Here is a 22,571-nt window from a genome sequence, read left to right as displayed (position 1 = left end):
CTGTTAAAGTATTAGTGACAGGGAACTACCTAAATTCCATTATTTAACAAAAATATCAATTTTATTCTTTAACGCTAAAAGTGAACATTAAACAACAACTAATTACAACTCTAAGCCTCCTTTCTTTTCAAGATTTGTTATCTACCTCCCACTCTTTAACAATATACTGATCCAATAAAGTTCCTAAGAAACTTACAGCAACATAATTTTCAAAACCAGACAGCGGCTGTCATCTCCAGTATCGATTTTCCTCTGTTTGTAGATTTCCCTGGGTCATTTTCGATCTTCTGCTGCAGAGATGTTTCATATGAGAAAGGTACCTTTGACAGAGAATGTGGTGATTAGCAGTCTTTCGATGGCAGTTCGTGCTCTGTCTAGATGGCTAACTGTCTAAAATGCCTGCTTCTTTTATACCCCAAATATTAGATCATCTCATTGGTTTGATGTTGTCAAAACAATAAAGTTCAAATTTGATTGGATTTTAGTACCCTGGGGCATAACTTAAACTGATTAGTTACATTAAAATGATTGTCAAAACAACTGAGGTATCTAGTTTATAGCCGAATGTCACATATTTTCAATTTTGCAGTACACTATGAGAATGTGAGTTAGTCACAAGACAGTTGCCTGCAAACTCTCACTGCCAAAATACCCATCACTACCCCTTAAAGGTACAGTACACACCTTCAACTTCATAACACCTCCCCCTTAAGAAAAAAATGAAAATTTCATCATGAAAAGATGACCAGCTTTTTTTCTAATTCTTAACCCTAATACCTTAAGATACATAGGACATTAATCTAAGTTCATATTAATTTCTGCACACACATATATATAAAACATTGGTATCTATTCAATCTTATTTATACTTTATCCGTTAAATCATGATAAAGCATCTGCTATCACATTCTTATAACCCACAACATGTATGATTTGTAAAAATTCTGTAACATAAGACTCCAACGAAAGTCTCATATTCTTGTATTTAAATCCTTCCAGGAATGTAACATGATTGTGATTCGTGTACATAACCGACACCTTGTTCATGACATAAACATTAACATGCTGTAAGGCCATAGAACATAGAAAAAAATACAGCGCAGTACAGGCCCTTTGGTCCTCGATGTTGCGCAGATCCAAGCCCACCTAACCTACACTAGCCCACTATCCTCCATATGCCTATCCAATGCCCGTTTAAATGCCCATAAAGAGGGAGAGTCCACCACTGCTACTAGCAGGGCACTCCATGAACTCACGAATCGCTGAGTAAAGAATCTACCCCTAACATCTGTCCTATACCTACCACCCCTTAATTTAAAGCTATGCCCCCTCGTAATAGCTGACTCCATACGTGGAAAAAGGTTCTCATGGTCAACCCTATCTAAACCCCTAATCATTTTGTACACCTCTATCAAGTCACCCCTAAACCTTCTTTTCTCCAATGAAAACAGCCCCAGGTGCCTCAGCCTTTCCTCATACAATCTTCCTACCATACCAGGCAACATCCTGGTAAACCTCTTCTGCACCTGTTCCAGTGCCTCCACATCCTTCCTATAGTATGGCGACCAAAACTGCACACAATACTCCAGATGCGGCCGCACCAGAGTCTTATACAACTGCAACATGCCAGTACCAAACTCAATAATTCCTTTTTTATATTGTATTTTCTCTGGTGGGTGTTCAGTTTGTTTGAAAAGTAACTAACTGGCAGTTCAATTTCATCATCATCTTCCTGTAGCAGTACAGCTCCAACACCTTTGTTGCTAACATCTATTGCAAATTTGAAGGGTTTCAAAACGTTTGGTGTAGCTAAAACTGGTGTGGTGGTTAATACTGCTTTGAAATTGTCAAATACCTCCTGGCATTGTTCTGATGACCGAAATTTTGTGTTCTTCTTCAGCAAATCTGTTAACGGTGCCACTGTGCTGCTGACGTTAGGAACAAACTTCACACAGAATCTGCTTAGTCCCAAAATTAAACCACCTCTTTCTTTGAGGTTGGTTGTGGAAATTCCTCAATGACCTTCGTCTTTGCATGACCAATGTTATGTCCCAAGAACATCACCTCTGCCTTTGTGAATTCTGTTTCCTTTAAGTTTATTACTAGTTTCGCTTCTCTTAATCATTCAAAGAGCTCTGCCAACTGTATCATGTGACCTTTTCAGGACTCACTAAAAATCACTACATCATCCAGATAGACTGCACATATTGTTAATCCAGCCACAACTCTGTGTGCTTAGCTTCAACAAAGTGCCTCAGCTCTTCAACCTGAGGTGTCACAATTCTCAGATAAACTCACTGCCAGTTGTATCTCTCTCTCTCTCTCTCTCTAATGAGAGTGCAGCCTATGGCCCTCTGTGACTATAGCAACCCACAATTATACTGTGAGTTGAAATAACTCCACAGAGGCCAGTATCCCATCACCAATCACCCTTTATTTACATGTGTACAGTGCATGGACTCTGACCAGGTAGCTCAGAGCCAGTCCCTAGAGTGAGGAGAGTTCCTGAGAGTCCTGCTTATATCTGTCAGCCAGGGCTTCCTGATTGGCATAGGTTAACAGTCCCAATCAGGAATCTCTTGGTCAATGAGAACCACCTGGCCAGGCTTGTTCCAATCTGTGAGAGATTGTACAAATTGTGTGTAAAAATTGGCTGTTGCAATTTCAATTTAAAACAGTACCTACACATCAAATGTTTTTGGCAGTGTGTATTGTGTCATCCTTGGATCACAGAAGATGCTACATAAATGTATGCATCATTTACAGTTCTGGTGTGGGAACAATATGATAGGATTTTTAATTGAGTTTTGGTCAATCTCAAAATAGGTTGAACTCACAAGTTAGTAAATTCTTCAGGAGTACAAAGGCAGCTCCACATTAATATAAATGGTGGTGCCACTGGGAATGTAGGAGAAGCAGAGACAGCGTGGAAATGCTGTGGACCGTAAATGCTCGAGGAAATGTAATTTCTCAAATTGACAACCTTTTGCTCCATCCCTAAAGACAAATTGGAGAAAGTTATTTATGTTTTACCCTTCACCGCACTGACTGAGAAAGTGGTAGGTCTGTTGAATTCATAAAAAGGGTTTCCAAAATGCATACCGCAGCCTCCAAGGAGAGAAGGGACTACAACAGAAGAGGTGAGGGTCCGTAGATCTTCCAGTTGGCCATGTACATCATGTATTTCAGCACAGACAGTTTCTTTTGTCAGTGCACAGTAAAGATGAGGCAGACCATCTTTGTGAACATGGAATTTGAGAGAAATATGTCACTCCCTTCCTTAATGGAAGGGTGTAATGTCGCTGGACCAGTAACTCTATGAAACCAAGTATAATGTTCTGGAAACAAGGGTACAAGTCCCATTACGGTGAAATTTGAAGGACAATGTATCTAATGCACTGTGACCCCCGGTCCCAGAAGGGGAAAGGACAGTGGTATCTATTGCACTGTGATTCCTGGTCCCAGAGGGGAACAGATAGTGTATCTAATGCACTATAATACCTGGTCCCAGACGGGGAAGGATGAATGTATCTGTTGCATTGTAATACTCGGTCCCAAAGGGGGAAAGGACAGTACATCTAATGTGCTGTGACCCCTGGTCCCAAAGAGGGAAAGAACAGCATATCTAATGCACTGTGATACCTGGTCCCAGAGGGGAAGGGATAGTGTATCTAACGCACTGTGAAACCCGGTCTTGGGGGAGAGGTGTGGGGGAGGACAGAGTCTCTACCGCACTGTAACACTGGTCCTACACGGGGAAAGGACACCGTATCTAACCCACTATGACATGCGTTCCTAGGAGGGGAAAGGACAGTATATCGAACCCACTGTGACACATAGTCCCAGAAGGGAAAAGGCAGTATATCTAATGCACTGTGACATCTGATCCAGAGAATGAAAGAATAGCAAAAAAAAACAATATTAATTATTGGAAAAGCCTATCTGGTTCACTAATATCCTTTAAGGAAGGAAATCTGCCTTCCTTACCTGATCTGGCCCACATGTCATACAGTCATGGTGTCACACAGCACAGTGTCAGACCCATCATTCAACTTGTCTGTGCTAACCAGGTTTCCGAAACTAAATTAGTATTATTTATAGAGTCATAGAGATGTACAGCACAGAAACAGACCCTTTAGTCCAACTCGTCCATGATGACCAGATATTCCAACCCAGTCTAGTCCCACCTGCCAGCACCCGGCCCATATCCCTCCAAACTCTTCCTATTCATATATCCAAACCGATGCCTTTTAAATGTTATAAATGTACTAGACTCCACCACATCCTCTGGCAGCTCATTCCATACACGTACCACCCTCTGCGTGAAAAGGTCTCTTTTATATCTTGCCCCTCTCACCCTAAACCTATGTCCTCCAGTTCTGGACTTAGCCCCTCTAAATCTTTCCTATTCACGTTTATTTTTCTTCGACTGAACTCTGATGTCCAGAGATGCTGGACAGGTAGTCTGCTGTGAAATTCACTGCTTGGTTAGTCAGCTGTGCAGGTCAACTGCTCCTTTTTGATCAGATGGGCCGAGGAGTGGCAGATGGAGTTTAATCTGGATAAATGTGAGGTGCTACATTTTGGTAGGGCAAATCAGGGAAAGACCTATATGTTTAATGGTAAGTCCAGAGGATTGTTGCTGAACAAAGAGATCTTGGAGTACAGGTTCATAGTTTCTTGAAAATGGAGTTGCATTCAGGCATTATAGTGAAGAAGGTGTTTGGTTTGCTTATGTTTATTGGTCAGTGCATGGAGTTGGGAAGTCATACTGAGACTGAGTTCCAACTGGTTGGAACTCTATCAACAAACACACTGACTTGGACTAGGAGAAAGTGAGGACTGCAGATGCTGGAGATCAGAGCTTAAAAATGTGTTGCTGGAAAAGCGCAGCAGGTCAGTCAGCATCAAAGAAGGGCTTATGCCCGAAACGTCGATTATCCTGCTCCTTTGATGCTGCGCTTTTCTAGCAACACACTGACTTGGATCTTATTTACCACCCCCTGAGAAAAAGAACAAGAAATGACATCACCACAGGATATGACATCACCAACCCCAAAAAATCCAAACATGTAAATAGAAAGCAGGAAACATCAGCAGCGCTTCGTCTGGAGACTCACTGAAGATGTTACCTAGTATGGTGACGAAACGTCTGAAAATGAACCTTCCAGCTCAGCGAGCAAACCTACATCCAGAATCTCAACCTGAGCTACAAACCTTCTCAAAACTTGCTATTAGTTGGTCATAATTGACAAGGTGAACTGAAGGATCTGTTTCCATACCGTACATCTCTATGACTCCATGTACCTGTCCAAATGTCTTTTAACTATTGTAACTGTACCTGCAACTACCACTTCCTCTGGCAATTCACTTCAAATATGCACCACCCTCTGTGCAAAAAGATTGCATTTCAGGTCCCTTTTAAATGGCTCAGTGGTTAGTACTACTGCTTCACAGTGTTAGGGATCCAGGTTTAATTTCCTCCTCAGGCGACTGTCTGAGTGGAGTTTGCACATTCTTCCAGTGTCTACATGGGTTTTGTCCGGATGCTCAGGTTTCCTCCCACAGTCAAACGATGTGCAGCTTAGGTGGATTGGCTATGCTAAACTACTCACAGTGTCCAGGAATGTGTAGGTTGGGGGGATTAGCCATGGGGAATGAAGGGTTATAAGGTAGGGGAGGGGTTAGGTGAGATGTTTTTCAGAGGATCGGTGTGGATTGAATGGCCTGCTTCCATACTGTAGGGATTCTATGATAAATCTTTCCCCACTCACCTTAAAATTATACCATCTCATTTTGAACTCCCCTGTCCTATGGAAAAGACATGTGCTATTCACCTTTTCTATGCACCTTATGATTTTATAAACCTCAAAAATCACTCCTCAACCTCCTACAGTCCAGAAAAAAATTGTCCCAGCCTATCCAGCCTCTCCTTATAACTCAAACCCTCCAGTCCCAGCAATATTCTAGTAAATCGTTTCTGTACCCCTTCCAATTTAATTATAACCTTCCTATAGCAGGGTAACCATACCTGTACACAGTACACCAGAAGTGGCTTCACCAACATCCAACACAAAATGACATCACAACTTATATACTCAATGTTCTGGCCAATGAAGGCAAGCATGCCAAATGCCTTCCTAACCACCCTGTCTACCTGTGACGCAACCTTCAAGGACCTATTTGTACCTGAACACTCCCAAGGGCCTTAACATTATTTGGTTTGTCTTATCAAAATGCAACAACTTGCATCTAAGTCAACCTGCCACTCCTTGGCCCAGCTGATCAAAATCCCGTTGTACTTTTAAATGACTTATTTCACTGACCACTATACTTTGGTGGATAACTTTGGTGTCACTGGCAAACTTACCAACCATCCCTCCTATATTCACATCCAAATCATTTATTTAAATGACAGACAACAGTGGACCCTGCACTGATCCCTGTGGAGCACTGCTGGTCACAGGCCTTTAGTCTGAAAAACAAGCCTCCACTACTATCCCCTGTCTCCTAATGTCAAGCCAATTTTGTATCCAATTGACGAGCTCTCTCTGAATCCCATATGATCCAACTTTACTAACCAGTCTACCATGCAGAACCTTGTTGAAGGCCTTGCTAAAGTCCGTGTAGACAAATACTGGATTAGTGGTGCTGGAAGAGCACAGCAGTTCAAGCAGCATCCAACGAGCAGCGAAATCGACGTTTCGGGCAAAAGCCCTTCATCAGGAATAAAGGCAGTGAGCCTGAAGCGTGGAGAGATAAGCTAGAGGAGGGTGGGGGTGGGGAGAGAGTAGCATAGAGTACAATGGGTGAGTGGGGGAGGAGATGAAGGTGATAGGTCAAGGAGGAGAGGGTGGAATGGATAGGTGGAAAAGAAGATAGGCAGGTCGGACAAGTCAAGGAGACAGTAACTGAGCTGGCAGTTTGAAACTAGGATGAGGTGGGGGAAGGGGAAATGAGGAAGCTGTTGAAGTCCACATTGATGCCCTGGGGTTGAAGTGTTCCGAGGCGGAAGATGAGGCGTTCTTCCTCCAGGCGTCTGGTGGTGAGGGAGCGGCGGTGAAGGAGGCCCAGGACCTCCATGTCCTCGGCAGAGTGGGAGGGGGAGTTGAAATGTTGGGATGCGGGGCGGTTTGGTTGATTGGTGCGGGTGTCTCGGAGATGTTCTCTAAAGCGCTCTGCTAGGGGGCGCCCAGTCTCCCCAATGTAGAGGAGACCACATTGGGAGCAACGGATACAATAAATGATATTGGTGGATGTGCAGGTGAAACTTTGATGCATGTGGAAGGCTCCTTTAGGGCCTTGGATAGAGGTGAGGGAGGAGGTGTGGGCACAGGTTTTACAGTTCCTGCGTTGGCAGGGGAAAGTGCCAGAATGGGAGGGTGGGTCGTAGGGGGGTGTGGACCTGACCAGGTAGTCACGGTGGGAACGGTCTTTGCGGAAGGCGGAAAGGGGTGGGGAGGGAAATATATCCCTGGTGGTGGGGTCTTTTTGGAGGTGGCGGAAATGTCGGTGGATGATTTGGTTGATGCGAAGGTTTGTAGGGTGGAAGGTGAGCACCAGTGGCGTTCTGTCCTTGTTACGGTTGGAGGGGTGGGGTCTGAGGGCGGAGGTGCGGGATGTGGACGAGATGCGTTGAGGGCATCTTTAACCACGTGGGAAGGGAAATTGTGGTCTTTAAAGAAGGAGGCCATCTGGTGTGTCCTATGGTGGAACTGGTCCTTCTGGGAGCAGATACGGCGGAGGCGGAGAAATTGGGAATACGGGATGGCATTTTTGCAAGAGATAGGGTGGGAAGAGGTGTAATCCAGGTAGCTATGGGAGTCGGTGGGTTTGTAAAAAATATCAGTGCCAAGTTGGTCGTCACTAATGGCAATGGAGAGGTCCAGGAAGGGGAGGGAGGTGTCAGAGATAGTCCAGGTAAATTTAAGGTCAGGGTGGAATGTGTTGGTGAAGTTGATGAATTGCTCAACCTCCTCGCGGGAGCACGAGGTGGCGCCAATGCAGTCATCAATGTAGCGGAGGAAGAGGTGGAGAGTGGTGCCGGTGTAATTATGGAAGATCAACTGTTCTACATAGCCAACAAAGAGACAGGCATAGCTGGGGCCCATACGTGTGCCCATGGCTACCCCTTTGGTCTGGAGGAAGTGGGAGGATTCAAAGGAGAAATTGTTAAGGGTGAGGACCAGTTCGGCCAAACGAATGAGAGTGTCAGTGGAAGGGTACTGTTGGGGATGTCTGGAGAGGAAAAAATGGAGAGCTTGGAGGCCCTGGTCATGGCGAATGGAGGTGTAGAGGGATTGGATATCCATGGTGAAGATAAGGCATTGGGGGCCGGGAAAACGGAAGTCTTGGAGGAGGTGGAGGGTGTGGGTGGTGTCTCAAACGTATGTGGGGAGTTCCTGGACTAGGGGGGATAGGACAGTGTCAAGGTAGGTAGAGATGAGTTCAGTGGGGCAGGAGCATGCTGAGACAATGGGTCAGCCAGGGTGGTCAGGCTTGTGGATCTTGGGAAGGAGGTAGAACCGGGCAGTGCGGGGTTCCCGGACTATGAGGTTGGAAGCTGTGGGTGGGAGATCTCCTGAGGTGATGAGGTTCTGTATGGTCTGGGAGATGATGGTTTGGTGATGGGGGGTGGGGTCATGGTCGAGGGAGCAGTAGGAAGAGGTGTCCTCGAGTTGGCGTTTGGCTTCAGCGGTGTAGAGGTCAGTGCGCCAGACTACCACTGCACCCCCTTTATCCGCTGGCTTGATGGTGAGGTTGGGATTGGAGCAGAGGGATTGGAGGGCTGCGCGTTGTGAGGGTGAGAGGTTGGAGTGGGGGAGGGGGGACGACAGGTTGACGCGGTTAATGTCCTGGCAGCAGGTAATAGGCCAGCGCGGGGTGTCCAGGTGGATGCAGTGTGTTGGAGGTGGGCGAAGGGGTCCTCGGAAGGTGGGCGGGAGTCCTGATTGTGAAAGTAATCTCGGAGGCGGAGGCGACGGAAGAATTGTTCGACATCACGGCGTGTATTAAATTCATTGATGCGTGGACGGAGGGGGATGAAGGTGAGTCCTTTGCTGAGGACTGATCATTTGTCCTCAGTGAGTGGGAGGTCTGGAGGGATGGTGAAAACTCGGCAGGGCCGGGAGCTGGGATCTGATGCGGGTGTGGAGCTGGGAGTGGGGTCGGAGCCAGTACCTGGAGTGGGTGTGATGGTGGGGGGAATGGGGGTGGAGGCACGAGCTGGGGTAATGTTGCCCTCGGGGTTCTGGGGTGTGGGGATAGTGACAGTGGGGTCTGTGGGGGGCGTGTCAGCAGAATGCAGGTGAGTGGCGCTGGTGGAGGCGGAAGTGGTGGTGATCATGGGAGTATCAACAGCTTCCTCATTTCCCCTTCCCCCACCTCATCCTAGTTTCAAACTGCCAGCTCAGTTACTGTCTCCTTGACTTGTCTGACCTGCCTATCTTCTTTTCCACCTATCCACTCCACCCTCTCCTCCTTGACCTATCACCTTCATCTCCTCCCCCACTCACCCATTGTACTCTATGCTACTCTCTCCCCACCCCCACCCTCCTCTAGCTTATCTCTCCACGCTTCAGGCTCACTGCCTTTATTCCTGATGAAGGGCTTTTGCCCGAAACGTCGATTTCGCTGCTCGTTGGATGCTGCCTGAACTGCTGTGCTCTTCCAGCACCACTAATCCAGTATTTGGTTTTCAGCATCTGCAGTCATTGTTTTTACCTCCGTGTAGACAAAGTCTACTGCTCTGCCCTCATCTATCTTAGAGAATCATACAGTCATAGAGTCAAACAGTACAGAACCAGTTCCTTCAGTCCAACTCATTTGTGCTGACCAAACACTCAAATCTGACCTAGTCCCATTTGCCAGCATTTGGCCCATTTACCTCTAAACCCTACCCATCCAAATGCCTTTTAAATGTTGTAATTGCACCTGCTGCTACAACCACCTCCTCTCGCAGCTCATTCCATACATGCACCATCCTTTGCATGAAAAGGGTGCCCGTCAAGTCCCTTTTAAATCTTTCCCCCTCACCTTAAATCTATGCCCTACCCTGGAAAAAATACCTTGGCTGTTCACCCTATCCATGCCCCTCATGATTTTATAAACCTCTATAAGGTCACCCCGCAGCCTGTGACACTCCAGGGAAAAAGGCCCAGCCTATTCGTTCTCTCCCTATAGCTCAAACCGTCCAATCCTGGTGACAACCTTGTAAATCTTTTCCGAACCTTTTCAAGTCCATGTCCAAAGACCATGATGATGTCAGGCGCTGAAACACTTGGCTACGTGAGTAGGGTATTGCTCAGCAGGTGCAGCTTAATAGCACTGTTGATGACACTTTTCATCTCTGTACTGATGATCGAGAGTAGACTGATGGGGCAGTAATTGGCCGGGTTGGATTTCTTTTGCTGTTGGTGTACAGGACATACCAGGCTAATTTTCTACATTGTCGGAGAGATGCCAGCGTTATAACTGAACTGGAAGAGCTTGGCTCAGGGAGCGGCAAGTTCTGGAGCACATATATTCACTATTATTTGTAGGATGGTGCTCAGAACCTGGAAATATCCAATTAAATAAAGCATATGACATACTGCGTTGTATAAAGTTTCTTGGTCACATCCTCAAAACATTCTTGTCAAGTTTGTGAGTCATGACTTCCCATGCATGAAGTCATGCCTACTATCCCTAATCAGTCCTTGCCTCTCCAAATGCACATGAATCCTGTCTCCCAGAATCCTCTTCCACAACTTACCCACTACTGACGTTAGACTCACTGGTCTATAGTTCCCAGGCTTTTACTTGCAAACTTTCTTAGATAAAGGCAACACATTAGACACCCATCAGTCTTCCAAAACCTCACTCAACCAATGTAATTCCAATCAATGACTCCTCACCACCCTCTGAAATGGCTGAACCATTCAGTTCAAGGGAAGTTAGCGATTGAGCAATAAATGCTGGCCAGCCATCAAAGCCCACATCCAATGAATAAAAAAAAGTAATACTGCACTAAAACTATTAGCTAATTTCATTCCTCCCTTCTGCCACTCCCAGAGAGACCTGTGATATGATTCTTATTGATTTTTATCTAAACTGAGCATTGATTTCTATTCTTTTGCAGGGGTGAATTACTTTGATCTTCTGCAAAACCATAGTCAAGGTGTCAGATTCTTAACCCCTTCATCACTCATTTGCTGGTAGAGGGGTCGTGAATAGCAGTGGTCGTAAAAAGCACTGGGAGAGAGGGGCATCTGAAATAAAAGCAAGAAAAGTTGGAGAATTCGCAGTAGATCAGATAGTGATGGAAGATCACTGATTCGAAACATTAAACTCTGTCTCTTACTCCACAGACACTGTCTTAATTTCCAAGTCTTTTGCGGCATTTTCTGTCTTTAATTGCATTGAGACTCTTATTGTGGAGGAGAAAGCCTTACAATATTTAACAAGTATTTAGATGTGAAATTGTGATGTCAAGGCATACAAGGCTATATGACAAGTGCTGGAAAATGCTTGTCGATGCTTGTCTTTGATTGGCGTGTACTAAGTGGGCAGAAGGGCCTTTTCTGTGAGGGGTCCTCTATGAAACCAGATTGAGTGAGCAGTGTAATTCAGATTGCAACAATTGCAGGAGCAAAACTGTTCAATAAAGTCTTGTTTTCCTGACACTAGGAGGAGCAAGGCATGTGCTGGAATCATAAGGATCTCAGCCACCTGTAAACAAAAAACCATTGAACCCAGTTTTCCTCTGCCCATAAGTTGTTTTCCCTGTGCTTTTGTATATCTTGTTTAATTGGTGCTAGAGTCTACTATTTTGTGATAAAAAGTAATTCTTGTCAAGTACAGAAACCTGGTCCATCCTTTCTATCAACCTGGTTTTGAAAATTGGGTAAACTGAGGAATATGGTGTACTCAAAATTTGTTGTGACAAATCCAGAAGCTTGGTTTCCAGCAAACTACCCATGTGGTGGTTGACCATTAAGATCAACATTCGCATTTCCTTGTTCTCTCAGTTTGTCACAGGATATATGTGGTTGCCACAGTGCTGGCTTATCACTCCTCTATCATGTGTGGATTTGCAGATTCTTTGACAGCTGGATACCCTTCCTACAGCAAAACCTCGCAACTTACCCAGGCTAGGGACTAGCATTGATCTGCGCTGACGGGTCTGCACTAGTGGCTGGGCTCTTTTATGACCAACAAGTTCTGGAGTGGGACTTGAACTCAGGGCATTCGAGCTGAAAGGCAAGAGAGCTCCCCACCAAGCCAATCCAGCTCCAATTTAGAAGACACTTTTCTGTATTTATAATTATCTTAAAGGGAAGATAATTTCTTTACTCAGTGGGTTGTGAGTTCATGGAATGCCCTGTCAGTATCAGTGGAGGACTCTCCCTCTTTATGGTCATTCAAGCAGGCATTGGATAAGCATATAGAGGTTATTGGGCTCGTGTAGGTTAGGTAGGCTTCAGTCGGCGCAACATCGAGGGCCGAAGGGCCTGTACTGTGCTGTATTTTTCTATGTTCTATGTTCTAAGATAACCACAAGACCATCTTGACGAGGTAGGTTTTCAGTTTCCTCAGGGTAAGCACTCTCTCCAGGAAAGTTGACAATCAGGATTTCAGTTTTGAATCCCTGTCGAGAAGTGATAGGATCTCTGTGTGTAAGGGAGCTCTTTCTGAGTGGGTGTGATATGTGGGTGAATAAAGAGCAAGTCCAAAAAACAAAGGTGAGAAGTAAAGTTGAATGCCATGGGGTGTGGCAGACATATGTTCAGGAATTCCATAACCCTATGCTGTGGGTAAGGTTGTGTCCTGTAATTTGGAATTTCAATGTGAAATAGAGGCATTGTGACACTGCAGGCTATGCAGCCCATGCAGCTTTCTGCAAAGCAATCCATTCAGTCACATCCAGTCAGCTGTGTACCCTATTGTCCTGTAAGTTTATTTCTCACCCAATTTTCCTTTGCAATCATTGATTTTCTCAGCTTCCACCAACCTCATTAGCAATAAGATCCAATTACCACTGGTTGTGTAAGAAAATTCTTCCTCATATCCCTTCTGGATGGCTTGGCCAAAGTCTTAAATCTGTCTCCCTAGTCCTTGTACCATCAACTAATGGGAATGGTTGTCATGTCTACTTTTTCTGTGTTTGTCATAATCTTGTAAACTTTTATTGAGTGGTTCATCAATCTATGGGGTGTAAGGAGAATAAGCAAGGCTGCGGTATGGAATTGCCATTGGACCAATGAACCCTTTCAATCTGCAGACCAGAATTTAATCCACTTTTTGGTTTCAGAGTTTTTGTCCCAGAAGAGGAGGAACCTTCTTCTTAGGTAGAACCTCAGGATCGAAGATAACTCTCCCATTCTAGAGCTGAGTTCTGAGGTGACTAAATAGTCCAATGTTAGACCATAACATGTAGAAGCAGAATTAGGCAATTCAGCCTATTGGATCTGTTTGTTCACAATTGATGTGTTTCTCATCCCTGTTCTCCTGCCTTCTCCCTGTAACCCATGATCCCTTTACTTATCAAGAAACTATCAATCTTTTGCTGAACAGAGACTTTGGAGTGCAGATTCATAAATCCTTGAAGTCTCAGGTAGATAGGATAGTGAAGAAGGCATTTAGTATGCTTTTCTTTATTAGTCAGAGCATTGAGTATAGGAGTTGGGAGGTCATGTTGCAGCTGTACTGGACATTGGTTAGGCCACATTTGGACTATTGTGTGCAATTCTGGTCTCCTTCCTATAGGAAGAATGTTGTGAAACTCGAAAGGGTTCAGTAAAGATTTATAAGGATGCTGCCAGATTTGGAGGGTTTGAGCTAGAGGGGGAAGCTGAATAGGCTTGGCTGTTTTCCTTGGAGCGTCAGAGGTTGAGGGGTGATGTTTTGGAGGTTTATAAAATCATGAGGGGCATGAATAGGATAAATAGACAAGGTCTTTTCCCCAGGGTGGGGAGTCCAGAACTAGAGGGCATAGGTTTAGGGTGAGAGGGGAAAGATTTAAAAGGGACCTGAGGGGCAACTTTTTCATGCAAAGGGTGGCACATGTATGGAATGAGCTGCCAGAGGAAGTGGTGGAAGCTGGTACAATTACAACATTTAAGAGGCATTTTGGATAGGCAGGATTTAGATGGATAAGGGCCAAGTGCTGGAAAATGAGATTAGATTAATGTAGGATATCTGGTTGGCATGGATGAGTTGGACCAAAGGGTCATCAAGGGTTTTTGCCCGAAACGTCGATTTTCCTGCGCCTCGGATGCTGCCTGAACTGCTGTGCTTTTCCAGCACCGCACTAATCTAGACTCTGGTTTCCAGTATCTGCAGTCCTTGTTTTTACCTACTCCACAGCCCTCTGCTGAATGAATTCCATACATTCACGATCTCTTGCTGAAGAAATTTCTCCTCATCTGAGTTGCCTCTGAGCCTGTGCCTTGGGTCCTAATCTTTACTATTAGTGGAAACATGTCCACTCTATGTCCACTCTATCTCGGCCTCTCAGGATTCTGTAAGCCTAAATGAGATCTCCCTTATTCTTCTAAACTCTGAGTACAGACATAAAGTCCTGTACTGCCCCTCATATGACAAGCCCTACATCCCTGGAATCATCTCTTCTGGATACCCTCCAAAGTCAGCACATCCTTCTTTAGATATTGGGTCTAAGACTACTCACAATATTCCAAATTGGGCATGACCAGAGACTTATACAACCTCAGCAGCGCATACCTGCTCTTGTATGCTAGCTCTCTTGAAATTAATGCTAACATTGCAATAACCTTCCTATCTGCCAACTGAATCTGCATGTTAACCTTAACAGAATCCTGAACGAGGACTCCAAGTCCTTTTGTGCTCTGGTTTCTGAAGCCCTTCTCCATTTTGAAAATAGTCTATGCCTCAATTCTTCCTACCAAAGTACATAGCATCACACTTTTCCCCATTGTATTCTATTCTTTTTTGCCCACTCTCCTAGCCCCTCCAAGTCCTTCTGCAGCCTCTCTGCTTCCTTAATACTACCTGTGTTCTTCCACCTATCTTTGTGTCATCTGAAAACTTAGCAACAATGCCATCAGTTCCTTTGTCCACATCGTTGATATATAACATGAATAATTGTGGTCCCAACATTGGCCCCTGCGTAACTCCACTAGTCATCAGCTGCCATCCTGAAAAAGACCCATTTATCCCTACTCTCTGCCTTCTGCCAGTCAGAGCCAATCCTCTTTCCACACCAGTACCTTGCCCCTAACACTATAAGCTCTTACCTTATTTAGCAGCCTCCTGTGTGGCACCTTGTCATTGGCCTTCTGGAAATCCAAACAGATGACATCCACTGGCTCTCCTTTGTCTAACTTTCTCATTTTCTCCTCAGATTCTAACAGATTTGTCAGACATGACCTCCCTTTGACAAGGCTGTGCTGACTCAGTCCTATTTTACTATGCACTTCCAAGTAGCCCACAATCTCATTCTTAATAATGGATTCTAAAATCTTATCAATGACAGAGGTCAGGCTAATCAACTGATAATTTCCCATCTTCTGCTTCCCTCCCTTCCTCCATAAACAGGGGTGTTACATTAATCATTTTCCAGTCCTCTAGGACACTCGCTGATTTCAATGATCCCTGAAAGATCTTCACAATCTCCTCAGCTATTCCCTGTAGAATCCTGTAGAGCATTCGGTCCAGGTTTCCCTTATCTATGTTGGATCCACATGCCCTTCTACAGCTCAGGCCGTTGGCGTTTGAACAGATGGTGGGTGGGATACTCAAGTTTCTGACTCCTCGCCGCCCCCCCCCCCCCCCCCCCCCCACCCTGCTGTTTTCACTCAGTCTCCATCTGGACCTGCACTAAAGGCTCGAAATGGTTGGCATTTTCGCTTCTGCTTCTTCTCCAGTTTGAGTGGTCTTGGGCAAGAAATTCCCATGAGTCAATGAGAATGTCACATATGTTCAGGGAGGCTTCACCTTAGAAGCATATCCTGTGCTCTCCTGATAGCTACTTGTTCAGGAATCATAATGGGACCTTACAGCATTCAACCTTCTTGATCCTTCAATCCTGTTCCAGACGAGACAGTTATAGGGTCAAGCAGCATGTCAACAGACCCTTTGGTCAAACTCATCCATACCGACCAAGTTTCCCAAACTAAACTAGTCCCATTTGTCTGCATTTGGCCCATATCCCTCTAAACCTTTCCTATCCATGTACCTATTGAAATACCTTTTAAATGTTGTAGCTGTATCTGCATCCACAAGTTCCTCAGTTCATTCCACATATGCACCACCCTCTGCGTGAAAATATTGCCCCCCAGATCCCTTTTAGATGTTTCTCCTCTCACCTTAAAAATGTGCCCCCTAATTTTGAACTCCCCCATCCTAGGGACGAGACATTTGCTATTCACCTTATCTATTGCCCTCATGATTATATAAACCTCTTTATGGTCACCCATCAACATTCGACGCTCCAGTGGAAAAAGTCCCAGCCTATTCAGCTTCCCCTTATAACTCAAACCTTCTAGTCTCAGCAACATCCTTTTAAGTCTTTTCGGCATCCTTTTCAATTCAATAATATCCTTCATATAGCAGGGTGACCAGAACGGGACACAGTACTCCAAAAGTGGCCTCACCAACATCCTGTACAACCTCAACATGACATCCCAAATCCTATACTCAATGGTCTCAGCCCTCCTGCTCTTTTTTTAAAACTGCTAATCCACCCAGCTCCATTTCACGTATCCACTTTCAGTAAAATAAATTCTTTCTTCTCTCAAAGGTCCATTTGATTTTGATACCCTTAAGCTCTGTGCTCACACAATTCAACAATATGTTTGCATTTTCATCAGGGTCCAAAAATTGATGTTTTCAATTGATTTGTAACGTTGCTGGGAAATTAAACATTGGAGTTTGTTTATTCAGTCCACCTGCAGCAAATAAGTCCCTTTAAGAGAATTTTAGGGGAGGGGAAGTAGAGGGGAGGAAAGTGAAGGTTGTAACAGGAATGTAATAGTTGTTACTGCTGACCCATTCTCCCACTATGGCCACAGCTATCGTAGCCAACTTCTCAGCTGATACAGGAACAAGGAGCCAGCCTTGAGTGAGGGTCTCCATCTGCTTTTATTTCCACTCTTTGGGGAATGATTTTGCTTGAAACACCACCCTCACCCCTCCCACTTGATTTGCTTCCATAAGTGAAACCATAGCATTCTGAGATACTGAAGGACATCTGTCTCAGCCATTTCAGAGGTGCTGATGGGCAGAAATCTGACTCGAGAAATCTGTCTCTCAGCGTTGATCCATTTTTGGACCACATGACTTTTACTGCTTTGCATTCCTTGAGCATTACTTTAGAGCTGCAAAGGTTTGTTATTTGCTAAGACTGTGTTCTGTCTACATTTGCTCTTAAAATTTTGACCATTTATATGCAGCTTTGACACCTAGAATCCCTACAGTGTGGAAATAGGCCCTTTGGCTCAACAAGTCCACACCGACCCTCCGAAGAGTAACCCACCCAGACCCATTCCCCTACCCTATATTTATTCCTGACTAATGTACTGAGAATCCCTCCAGCTTTGTTCTTATTCAACACCCTGTAAGGAGCTAGTTCACTGTGTCATCAAATCCACAGATGCCTGTGTTTATACCAAAGCTCTTTTCTTCATCATTAATTAGCAACAGGCTGATTTCCCAGCAGCATCCCAACCACTAACAACTCTACCCTCACCACTGACTACACACATAAAAGGTCATAAGACAAAGGAACAGAGGTAGGCTATTTGGTCTGTCAAGTATGTTTCACTGTTCATGGCTGCTCTGATAATCCTCAACTCCACTTTCCTGCTTTTCCCCATAACCCTGGATTCCCTTAATGATAAAAAATCTATCTCAGCTTTGAATAACCTCATGATCCTGCCTCTACAAGCCTCCGTGGTAAAGAATTCTAGATTCACAATGCTCTGTGGGGAAAAGAAATCTTTCTCATTTCTGTTCTAATTGGGTGGCCCCTTACTCTGAAATTAGGTTCACTGGTCCTAGATTCTGTCACAAGGGAAACTATCACTGCCCATGTACTCTGAAAAGAATCTTGTTTGTTTCAAGATTTTTTGTTCAATCAAGACTGACATCCCAGCCAATTTATTTTCTCACTTTTCCTTGTCAAGGTGCTCAGTTTTCATCATCCACACCTAGGAGAAAGTGAGGACTGCAGATGCTGGAGATCAGAGCTGAAAAATGTGTTGCTGGAAAAGCGTAGCAGGTCAGGCAGCATCCAAGGAGCAGGAGAATCGACGTTTTGGGCATAAGCCCTTCTTCAGAAGGGCTTATGCCCGAAACATTGATTCTCCTGCTCCTTGGATGCTGCCTGATCATCCACACCTACCCTAGCTGAGATCAGCCACTTAGTACATCAAAGGAAACAACCTAGTGTAGGTCATAGTGTCATAGAGATGTACAGCATGGAAACAGACCCTCCGGTCCAACCCATCCATGCCAACCAAATATCCCAACCCAATCTAGTTCTACCTACCAGCACCTGGCCCATATCCCTCCAAACCCTTCCCATTCATATACCCATCCAAATGCCTCTTAAATGTTGCAATTGTACCCAGCCTCCACCACTTCCTCTGGCAGCTCATTCCATACACATACCACCCTCTGTGTGAAAAAGTTGCGCCTTAGGTCTCTTTTATATCTTTCCCCTCTCACCCTAAACCTATGCCCTCTAATTCTGGACTCCCCGACCCCAGGGAAAAGACTTTGTCTATTTACCCTATCCATGCCCCTCATAATTTTGTAAACCTCTACAAGGTCACCCCTCAGCCTCCGACGCTCCAGGGAAAACGGCCACAGCCTGTTCAGCCTCTCCCTATAGCTCAAATCCTCCAATCCTGGCAACATCCTTGTAAATCTTTTCTGAACCCTTTCAAGTTTCACAATATCTTTCCGATAGGAAGGAGACCAGAATTGCACGCAATATTTCATGTGGCCTAACCAATGTCCTATACAGCTGCAACATGACCTCCGAACTCCTGTACTCAATACTCTGACCAATAAAGGAAAGCATACCAAACACCTTCTTCACTATCCTATCTACCTGCGACTCCACTCTCAAGGAGCTATGAACCGGCACTCCAAGGTCTCTTTGTTCAGCAACACTTCCTAGGACCTTACTGTTAAGTGTATAAGTCATGCCTAAGATTTACTTTCCCAAAACGCAGCACCTCGCATTTATCTGAATTAAATTCCATCTGCCACTTCTCAGCCCATTGGCCCATCTGGTCCAGATCCTGTTGTAATCTGAGTATTGAGTAGTTTTTTTCTTTGATTGGTGCACGCTCAATGGACTGAAAGGCCTGCCCTGAAAAAGATACCAAAGTATACTGCAGATGCTGGAAATCTGCTGGAGATAAAGTAGAACTACCCTTTCAGGTCCAGTGACCCTTCTTCAGAATCTCAGGCCTGTTCTGTACTCTGTGATAATATGATTCTAAGCCTCAGATCTTTATTTGATTTGATTTTGATTTTATTGTCACGTGTGTTTTACAATAAGAATACAATACAGAGAAAAGCTTTCATTTGTCGCCACGATGCTGTGCCATTTTGAATAATTTAAGAATAAGGAAAAAAATGAAAGATATAGCTTGAAGACTCAATCAGTCCTGAGCCAGTTCATCACCATCAGCATCGCCTGTGCCGCCAACCTTCTGCCATCACCTCACCACCAATACCAAAGTTGCTGCTGCTCAGGTGCCATCTTTTGTCACTGGGCTGATACTCCTCCAATACAACCTGCGTCGGACCAACCTATGTCAGAGTTGGGCCTACCTCATCAATGTGGCCACAACGCCCTTCTGCTGCTGCCAGCGCCGGACCCAATCAACAACGAAGCAACCAATCTTCAGGTGCCAAATTTTGCCACTGAGCCCACCTCACCAACATTGTCTCGGATGGCATGGCAGATGCCAATTTCAAATCCTGTGATTGCTCTGGAAAAGTAGGTAAGGGTTCACTTAAGGTCTGCGCTGGGCCCACTCTCCTCTGCACCAGGTCTGCTTGAAGTCTGCGCCCTGGGCCTGGCTTGAGACTGTTTGAGGCCTGCACACTGGGCTCTCCCCGCCGCTGATGCGTCCAAGCTCAGGACAAGGTAAGTTAATTAAAAAAGGAAAAATAAGAAAAGTGGTCAGAGCAGATGAGCTCTGGTACAGGAGCCTTACTTCACTGTCATCTTGGACCAGTGACCACCCGGGGTTTGTATACTCCTGTTTACCTACTGGCTGCTCAATTGACTCTTTCCTGCCTGCAGAAACTTTGTTGACTCAGCTACATATGCACAAAAAAATGCCAGTTATGGTGAACAGGGCCAAAGGCCTGAGACCCAATGTGTCAAGAAACCATCAAGACTAAAATAATCTATTATAATTCCCTGCACAGAAACAGGTCACTTGATCCAACTGGTCAATGCTTTTTTTTATGTTTCACACAAACCTCTCCCAAAACTTACTTCACCACAATGAACCAAGATAGCTATTAATTTTTCAGCTTCATGTGGTTTTCTAGATTCTCCTTAAATCCTTCTTTGTTATTTTTGTTCCATTTTCTCACCACTCTCTGATCAAAGACATTTCTCCTAATTTCCCTACTGCGTTCACTTGTGATTATCTCATATATTCCAACATTACAGGAGTGATTATATTTCAGGAATGCTTAATTGACTGCAAAGCTATTTGGAGCACCTTGGGTTGTAAAAAGCATTAGACATATGCAAGATTTCTTTTCTTAACGGCCTCTAGGATTTAAGACTCCAGGATAGAAAAGAAATTTGAATAACAAATATTAACCTTATTAGTAACCTAAGTCTTTACAAGATTGAGTCAAAAAAAAAAGAGTTGAAAAGTGAGGCACTGGAAAAGCACACCAGGTCAGGCAGCGTCTGAGGAGCAGGAGAGTCGATGTTTTGGGCATAAGCCCTGCATCAGGAATGTGGGTACGCAGAAGGGGGCTGAAAGATAAATAGGAGGGGGGTGAGGCTGGGGGCAAGGTAACTGGGAAGGTATAGGTAGATGCAGGGGGTGGTGGTGATAGGTCAGAGTGGAGGGTGGAGCGGATAGGTGGGAAGGAAGATGGACAGGGGTAGGACAGGTCAAGAGGGCAGTGCTGATATAAACAGGAGCAAATGATAAATGAGGACAGCTATGACAACCCCATTGGTCTTGGCAAAAAGTGCTTGTCTCCACAATAAGTGAGTCGGTGCATGAAATGGCAACATAGCTGCCATGTTATTGGACGAGTAATCCAGAGGCCAGGCCCAAGTATGCACAGATTTGAATGAAGGGCTCATGCCCGAAACGTCGATTTTACTGCTCCTCGGATGCTGCCTGACCTGCTGTGCTTTTCCAGCAACACATTTTCAGCTCTGATCTCCAGCATCTGCAGTCCTCACTTTCTCTTCAAATCCAACCATGATGGCTGGAGAATTTTGAATCAATTCTGCAATTAGGAGAGTAAGAGGGGGTACAGAGAAATGCTAGGACAGGATTAAGAAGAATCCCAAGACATTCCACAAGTATGTTAAGGGAAAGAGCAGGGCCCATTAGAAATCAAGGGAACAATCTGTGCACGAAACTGGAGGACACTGAAGGAGTATTAAACATCTGTCTTTACCTGGGGGGAGGGGGGAGGAAAGAAGGATGTAAGTACAGAACTTGAAAAGATGGATTGTGAAGCTCTTGAGTGGATTGATGTAAGATGTGAGGGGTTATGAGAGATTTTTACAGGTTTAATAGTGGACAAATTCCTAGATCCTTAAGTTGTACCCCTGCTGCTGTGGGAGACGAGGTAGGTAATCACAAGGGGCCCTGACCCAAATTTTTAAATCGTCACTGTCTCAGGAGAGATGCCAAGCTGGAAGACAGCTAATGTGGTTTCACTTTACAAGAAGGGTAGTAGAGATAGACCAATGAGTCTTACATCAGTGTGAGCAAAACTATTAAAGAAAATAGTGAAGGAGTAAATGAATTTCCAGGTTTGACCAAGGAGAGTCAGAGGGAGGTTATGCCTAACAAATTTGAATTATTTGAGGTGATGACCAGGTGTGTAGATGGGAGAAGGACAAATGATGTAGTTAATATGGATTTCAGCAAGGCCTTTGACAAAGTCCTACATGGGAAACTGATTAAAAAAAAGTAAAAGCTCATGGGATCCAGGATAACTTGAAAAGTTGAAGAAAAAAATAGTTCAGTGGCAGGAGACAGAGGGCTATGGTAGAAGGCTGTTTGTGTGACTGGAGGCCAGTGTTGGAAAATGGGACTAGTCTTTTTTTTCCCCAAGGTAGGGGACTCCAAAACTAGAGGACATAGGTTTAAGGTGAGAGGGGAATGCTTTAAAAGGGACCTAAGGAGCAATTTTTTTCACGCAGAGGGTGATACATGTATGGAATGAGCTGCCAGAGAAAGTGGTAGAGGCTCGTACAATTACAACATTCAAAAGACATCTGGATGGGTATGAAATAGGAAGGGTTTAGAGGGATATGGGCCAAGTGCTGGCAAATGGGACTAGATTACTTTAGGATTTCTAGTCAGCATGATGAATTG

The sequence above is a fragment of the Chiloscyllium punctatum genome, chromosome 8 (assembly GCF_047496795.1).
Source record: "Chiloscyllium punctatum isolate Juve2018m chromosome 8, sChiPun1.3, whole genome shotgun sequence".
NCBI lineage: Eukaryota > Metazoa > Chordata > Chondrichthyes > Orectolobiformes > Hemiscylliidae > Chiloscyllium > Chiloscyllium punctatum.
Note: the sequence above shows the minus strand (reverse complement) of the source record.